This window comes from Populus alba, chromosome 1 (assembly GCF_005239225.2).
Source record: "Populus alba chromosome 1, ASM523922v2, whole genome shotgun sequence".
Lineage (NCBI taxonomy): Eukaryota > Viridiplantae > Streptophyta > Magnoliopsida > Malpighiales > Salicaceae > Populus > Populus alba.
The window spans coordinates 46396357-46403125 of record NC_133284.1 but is presented as its reverse complement, the minus strand read 5'-3'; the positions used below and the strand labels follow the sequence as shown (position 1 = coordinate 46403125).

The 6769-nt window shown below is 29.0% G+C and overlaps 1 long non-coding RNA gene across 1 annotated transcript; it reads left to right on the top strand.

The window, feature by feature from the left end:
- Positions 1 to 2330: 2330 nt before the first annotated feature.
- On the top strand, positions 2331 to 4175 carry LOC118058606 (uncharacterized). Its single transcript, XR_004689199.2, has 4 exons — positions 2331 to 2456; positions 2700 to 2736; positions 2978 to 3112; positions 3478 to 4175. It is a non-coding gene; the product is annotated as an uncharacterized lncRNA (long non-coding RNA).
- The last annotated feature ends 2594 nt before the right edge of the window (positions 4176 to 6769 follow it).

Below are 6769 nucleotides of genomic sequence, written 5' to 3'. Positions count from 1 at the left end.
AAGACTAGATAAAAAAGGAATGAATTTAGCATTATGATGACTCTTGTTCAATCTAAGAAAAACCTAACAATTTTGATAGTAAAAAGGTAGGGTACAGAGAGCAGAAAACAGCTCAAACAAGGTTTCAAAAAAATATTTATTTCTCTGCTTTTATCAATCTTCTAGCAAACATGAGCTAAACTCATACACTCAGTTCAAAATAGATATACACCGTCTCCATCACGTTGGGTCTAAAATTGAGTAACAACAATCATAATAAACAAAGAATTTTTTGGTGATTTGGATTTAATAATTTTGTAATTTATGATGTGTGATTAAAAAACTTTACTCTCTCCTCTAAGTTTTCAATTTACCTCAACTAATACATGTGTTTTTTTTTTCTTATTATAGAAATCTAAAACAAAAGAGAATGATATTATTTGATAATTTAATTTTATATATATATATATATATATATAATTTGAATTTCAACTTATATTAGGTTTATATAGTCATATAACAAGACTTATAAGGAAAAAATAAAACAAATTATAAGAAATGATTCATCATCATTCACTGGACTTTGACTAAAAAGATCAATCAAGTGTTCAACCACAATAAAATAAAAAATAAAACAAGTGTTTAAAAATTATTAGTGATATAGATTTAATAATTTTGTAATTCATGGCATGTAATTCAAAATCCTTTCCCTCTCCTCTAAGTTTTAAATTTACCTCAACCAGTACATGTGTTTCATTTTTTTCATCTTGTAGAAATTTAAAATAAAAAATAATTATATTATTTGATGATTTTATTATATATGTGAGTTACATTTTAACTTATAAAAGGTTTATATAGTCATATAACATACTTATAAAGAAATGAAATAAAAAAAATTATATAAAATGGTTAATCATCTTCTTTAATTGGATGATTGATAATTGAAGAAATTATTGGTGCCCACAAATGAAAGTAGTGTTTGGCATGGTAATTGTGAAGTGTTTGGTGAATGTCAGTGATATATATTGGCAAGATATGTTCATTGGCTTAAAAAGAAGGTGCCTGATTTTTATAGAGTGTGGAGCATGTTTGCACTGCAACTATGGCTAGAAAAGTTGGCGCAAACCTAATATAAAAATATGCACTTATAGAAAATATATCAAAGAATATATAAGTTAATCATTAAAAAAAATATTATGTGTGTGGGTAGTTCGACGTTGCGTTCTAACTCCTTAAAACTCGAAAAAATACGTTCAAATATGTGTAGGAGTTGGGAATTTTTCATAATACTAGGTTGAGGCTTGAATAATTTCTCAGATCAAAACAACATAAAGAAGAAGAAGAAAAAGAAGAAGAAGAAAGAGTCTAGTCAGTCCAAATGAACTAAAAAGCATTATGTTTGTATTATGAACTAAAAGGATTTAAAATAGTTCAATTAGATAATAGTCCAAACAAAATGTAAACACCCCTTTTAGGATGTTAGGCCAAATAAGGTGAAGGCATCTCCACTGGGCCTCAGCCTAAAGGAGGTGAAAGCACCCTATTAGGCTATTGATCCAAACAAGATGATTTTATTTTTATTTTTATTTTTATTTTTTTCTTTGACACGTGCAATGCAAATGCTAGGGAGTAGGCTACTCCATTTCTTTTGGGAGGCACATGAGGCTCACTCGGTCATTTTTTTGTGGTCTTCCAATATATTATTACAATCATCTCACCAAGAGTTTTTTCAACAATACAAAGTGTGTCGGAATCAAAGATCAAGTGTGTTTAAATAGTACTTATTTTTTCTATTTTTTTTAATTGATTTTTTTGATTTTATTCTTCAATATTTAATTGATTGAAAATTAAACTTCAGAAATTTTCTCAATTTACTTTCTATGAATTTATCATGATCTCATAAACCAGATTGAGGGTTTGACATGTTAACCCGGATTGACTCAAGTAGTTTTTTTGTCATTTTTAAAATTTAATATATTTGTTTTCAATTTTATCTTTTAATATTGAGTTAATTAAGAATTTATCCTTATAATTTATTTTGATTTTTTTATAAAGTTATCACAATCTCATGATCAAGATTATAAATTTGATCATTTAATTCGAGTTGATTTAATATCTTATCATATTAATATTCAAAATAAAAATTCTTCAAATATAATTTTATATTAATATTTTAAAAAATATTAAATACATATCATATTTTAAGTTTATAATTAAATAATTTTAAAAAAAAACATGTAACAATATTTAAATATTTTTCTTATTAAAAAAAATTAATCTAAACAATTTTCTAAAAATTAAACTAAATAGCAACCAGTTAAAAAATAATAATAATAATAATAAGAGAGAGATAGAGAGAGAGAGAAGTGTGGAAGTGTGGAACTATTCTCTGCCCATTTCCGAGTGCTTCCTTTCTGCTTTGAAATTCACCGCCACCGCAAAACCCTTTCTACTCCTTTCAATCCCAAAATCAAACGGTAAAAAAATGTCTCTCTGTAATGTTTTTCTTTTCTCGGCAACTGAACAGCGTTTGCTTCCTTGTTTTTTAGCTCTTTCATTCGTGCTTGTATTTACTTGCTATTATATCCTCAGAAGTCCTGATTTGTGGAACTTTTTTTTTGATAAATTTAAGTGATTTTGAGTTTCTATCTGGGCTTCTTGGTACTTTTTTAATATTTTAATTTACATTACTGTTGTTTTTATTTGCTCTGTGTTTTTAGGTTTTTGAAGAGGAAGGACCATGGGAGACTTGTCAAGGTGAATTTCTCTCTCTCTCTCTCTCTGCTTATTTTTTATTTTAATATTAGAAAGAAGAATAAATTAATCGCATTTCAAAAAAGATGAAATTTTAAACCAAAGAGGCTTAGATTGGCTAAAAAATTGATTTTTTTTCCAATCTCTTTATACTGTACTGTTAGGCAAGTCTTGGTAGCTGGGAATTTTTTACATTTATTTTAGAATTTTTGTTTTTGTGATTATATTGAAATGGGTTTCCCAGGGATGATTTTGCAAAACGCTTCGAGTACTTGTTGCAACGAATTGTCATCTAGGGTATACGGAGAAGGATGAGATACGGCGGCATGATTCTTTCCAGGCTTTCGAAGAGACATACTCCATAGCTGAGCAGAAGAAGGTAATTTTGTTTGTGTGCGCTACTGATTTGCTTTTGTGATGTGCCTGCTGGTTTGAAAGTTCTTGCTATATCTTGTATATATAGATATACTTTTCTTAAATTCTGAACAATGATCTACTTTGTGATGGCTAAGGCATTGAGAAGCATGTTCTCTTTTGACCCAGGGGCAGTAATTCTCATATTCTCATATTTCTATTTCCAGATAACATGAACAAGTAGATTCTTTAACACCGATCTCTTGTAAAAACTATTATTTACTGACCCACTAATCAAGTAAAAGACATACATATCTCCAAAATACAATGACATGTGTTACAAAAACATATATTTCTACACAACCCCTGATTTTTAAAGGACCTACGCAGGCGGCTGGTGTGGTTCCTTTTCTTCAAGGCACCTCACACTTACGATGAGCCTGCTCAACATGTGGAGTACCCCAACAACTGTTTGGCATAAAATGCTGTACAACTCCTGGAATGATTCGAATGCTATTTTCACAAATAAACAGACCCACATCAAGGAAATGATGCAGCCCAAGATTGGATAAAGAATTGCTAGCAGCAAAATTGCAGCAAAGCCACCAGCAAAGAGGCGGATGTTGCCAACATGTGTATGATAGATTGATTCAGAAGCTCGGAGCATAACCTCAACCACCAATGCCGTGGCATATATAAACAGAGCCAGGAGGAAAATGAACATGATAAGATGGTGTGTGTCCCAGGGAGACGCTTGAACTGATTGGTACTTCACTTGGATATAATCGTTTAACGTCTTGAGGAGAAGGGCAAAGATCCCATGTTGCACAATAATGACTCTGTCATCTCAACAAAATAAAATTGTTTTAGACACGCTAGTATTCAACACTATGTTTTTCTACGGTGCATGAGGTCAGTAAAAGTAGGGTTTTTTACCAGTTAATATTCGATATAGTTTACTTTTAGAAGCTTAGTGTAGTTAATAATGTGTCCTCTGTTTAGGCCTTGGGGCAAACAGAGCTTTACAGACAACGGAAGGCTAGTTTTGTTAGTGAAGATCAATAAACGGAAAAGGAAATTAAACTGAATGGAAAAAAACCTAACCTTTCAAAAGCAAGATTTGGGTTATTGCTGTCAGCCATTTCCTTTTTTTCCCCTCTCTATAGAGCTAATATAGTCTCTTCAGTTGGTGGGGTGGTGGGAAGGGAGCTCAATTTGGTTATGAGATGGTGCCCAGGCCTCTCCATATATATATATATGGTGGGCTTTCTAGGAAGCTTGGTGCTGCAAGCAAAAGAAGGGCTATGGGGGTCAAAAAACGTCTCCCAAGACGAATTGGAGCAAAACGAGACGTCTCAGAAAGATATGAAATGAGGGGGTTTTTCATCGATCTTTGACTAAAACGCCAATCAAGTCTTCTCCCACGTCTTCAAAAGAAGACGTCTCAGAAAGATACAAATTGAGAGGCAATCATAATGTTAATCCAAGAGCAGACATGGGTAGTGGCAATAAAATTGTAATATTTGCGTACCCATAAATATTTTACTTCTCTGTTAAATTACCCGCTCGCTACTGCAATTTTTCTATACATTTCTAGAAGCCATTCTGGATTTTTTATTGCTATGAATATTCTCAAATAACATCAAGATTCTGATACAGCCGATTGTGCTTGTGATAATTCTCAGTGATTTAATGTAATAGCACTTAGATCTCGTTATTAAGGTTCCTGACTTAGTGTTTTAATTAAGTATATGTTTCCTTCATTTATAGAAGGATTTATTATAATGTTATTAAATTAATACACTTTTAAGACAATATATATATATAAACATATCATTTGTAGTTCTAACATGCAGGTTGTACTAAAAAAAATTTATAATTACTTCAAAAAGAAAAAAAAAAGTTATTTTATCCAGATAAATATAATAATTTACATAAATGTCAAGTAATGGGATATTCGAATTGGATGGGCACAGTGAATTTTAAACATCAAAAGGTTATTTGAGCAATAAGATATTTCCTTTTATGCATGAAAAAAGAGAATCTTAGATCTTTATCTTACTTGTGCTCTCAACTCCTTTTTGGTGCTATAAAGTTGCTTTCACAAAAATTATGATGATAACAAAAAATCACTTTATTTTTTTGCTTTGTATAATGATTTTTTTTAAGTAACAAAAGAAAATGGTTTCAAAAGGAATTGGAAAAATAATATCATAAAATCAAGACAAATTTTTCATAATATTTTAAATAAATTATGAAATAAACTACATAAATTATGATAATAAAGAAAAGAAAAGGGAAAAAAATCTACAGAGTCTCACTAAAGTTCCGATAAAACATAACCAATATCTTCAAAAAAAATCTTAAAGAGATGAATCTAATAATTTCAAGAAAATCAGTAACATTAAATTGAGTGTGCAACATTTATCATGTCAAATGTGGTGGGGTGGCTTATTTGTCTTTTACTGCAAGTATGACTCATTTTATTTGCCATTTATGAGTTTCTTTGTGTCATTTAATTTATATAATTGAGATTGTTTTCGATAATATTAGTTGGTGTTGTAATTAGCGTCTTGGTGTCTTTTTTTATTTTCTCTTCCATTTCTTCTTTCTTCATTATAATTTGTGCTAGCTTATTTGAATATTTTTTGAAATTTTGTGTTTTTCAATCATCACATGCATTATTATTTCTCTAATTTTTTTTTTAAATGGTGTTATTTTACTAATTTGTTATTCTTAAAAACAATAATAAGCAAAAACAGTCTTATATAATCAGATTCACGTGGGATAAGGCTTTCCATAGGATTTTTGGGTTTCCTCTTTCATTTAATACCAAGTTTAAGTGTTTGAAAGTATAATAATAATTGCTTTTTAAAATGTGTTTTATTACCAAACATATTAAAATAATATTTTTTTAAAAAAATTATTTTTGACATAAACATGTCAAAATAACCTGAAAACATAAAAAATATATTAATTTAAAACAAAATAAAAAAATTTCAAAAACACTTTTCAATCACAATATTAAAGATAGTCTAAATTCAAAATCTTAAGTTCCTTTGACTTCATGTTTTTTCTTTGTTGATTTCTAGAATATTAGTATCCAATATTTATGCAACTATCCTTTACAGCTATTTCAATTTCATGCAACTTTGCTTCCTTTTCGTTTACTTTCAAGATTCACAAATAAGCTTTGACTCGAAATTAATAGCTACATGATATCCCATATTTAAACATTTTTCTTCGCATTCCTTTGTTTACAAGACTCACACGTAATTTTTTTTTTAAAAAAGTATTATTAATTAATCTCTTGATAATATTTATCTTTAAAAAACACTTTTTACAAAGAGAGAGAATATCTAAAACTTACAAACTACTTAGTGAATTCCTAGCATCATCAATAAGAAGCGTATGATTTTATTTAAATTATGCAAATTATAAGTTTATAACATCTCTCCCCTTCTATAAAAATGCCACTATTTTTCTAAATGAGGAGATATTTATTGAGATATGCCTCCGCAATGTTAGAAAAATTCAAAATTATGCATAAACTATAGATTAATTAGCGAAAACTCCTAGTTAGTAATTTGCTTTTCATTTCTTATTATCTATGTGTGTATTTAGTAATGCATTACAGGGTATTTTTAAAAAGTTTTTTTAATTGAAAATATATTAAAATATT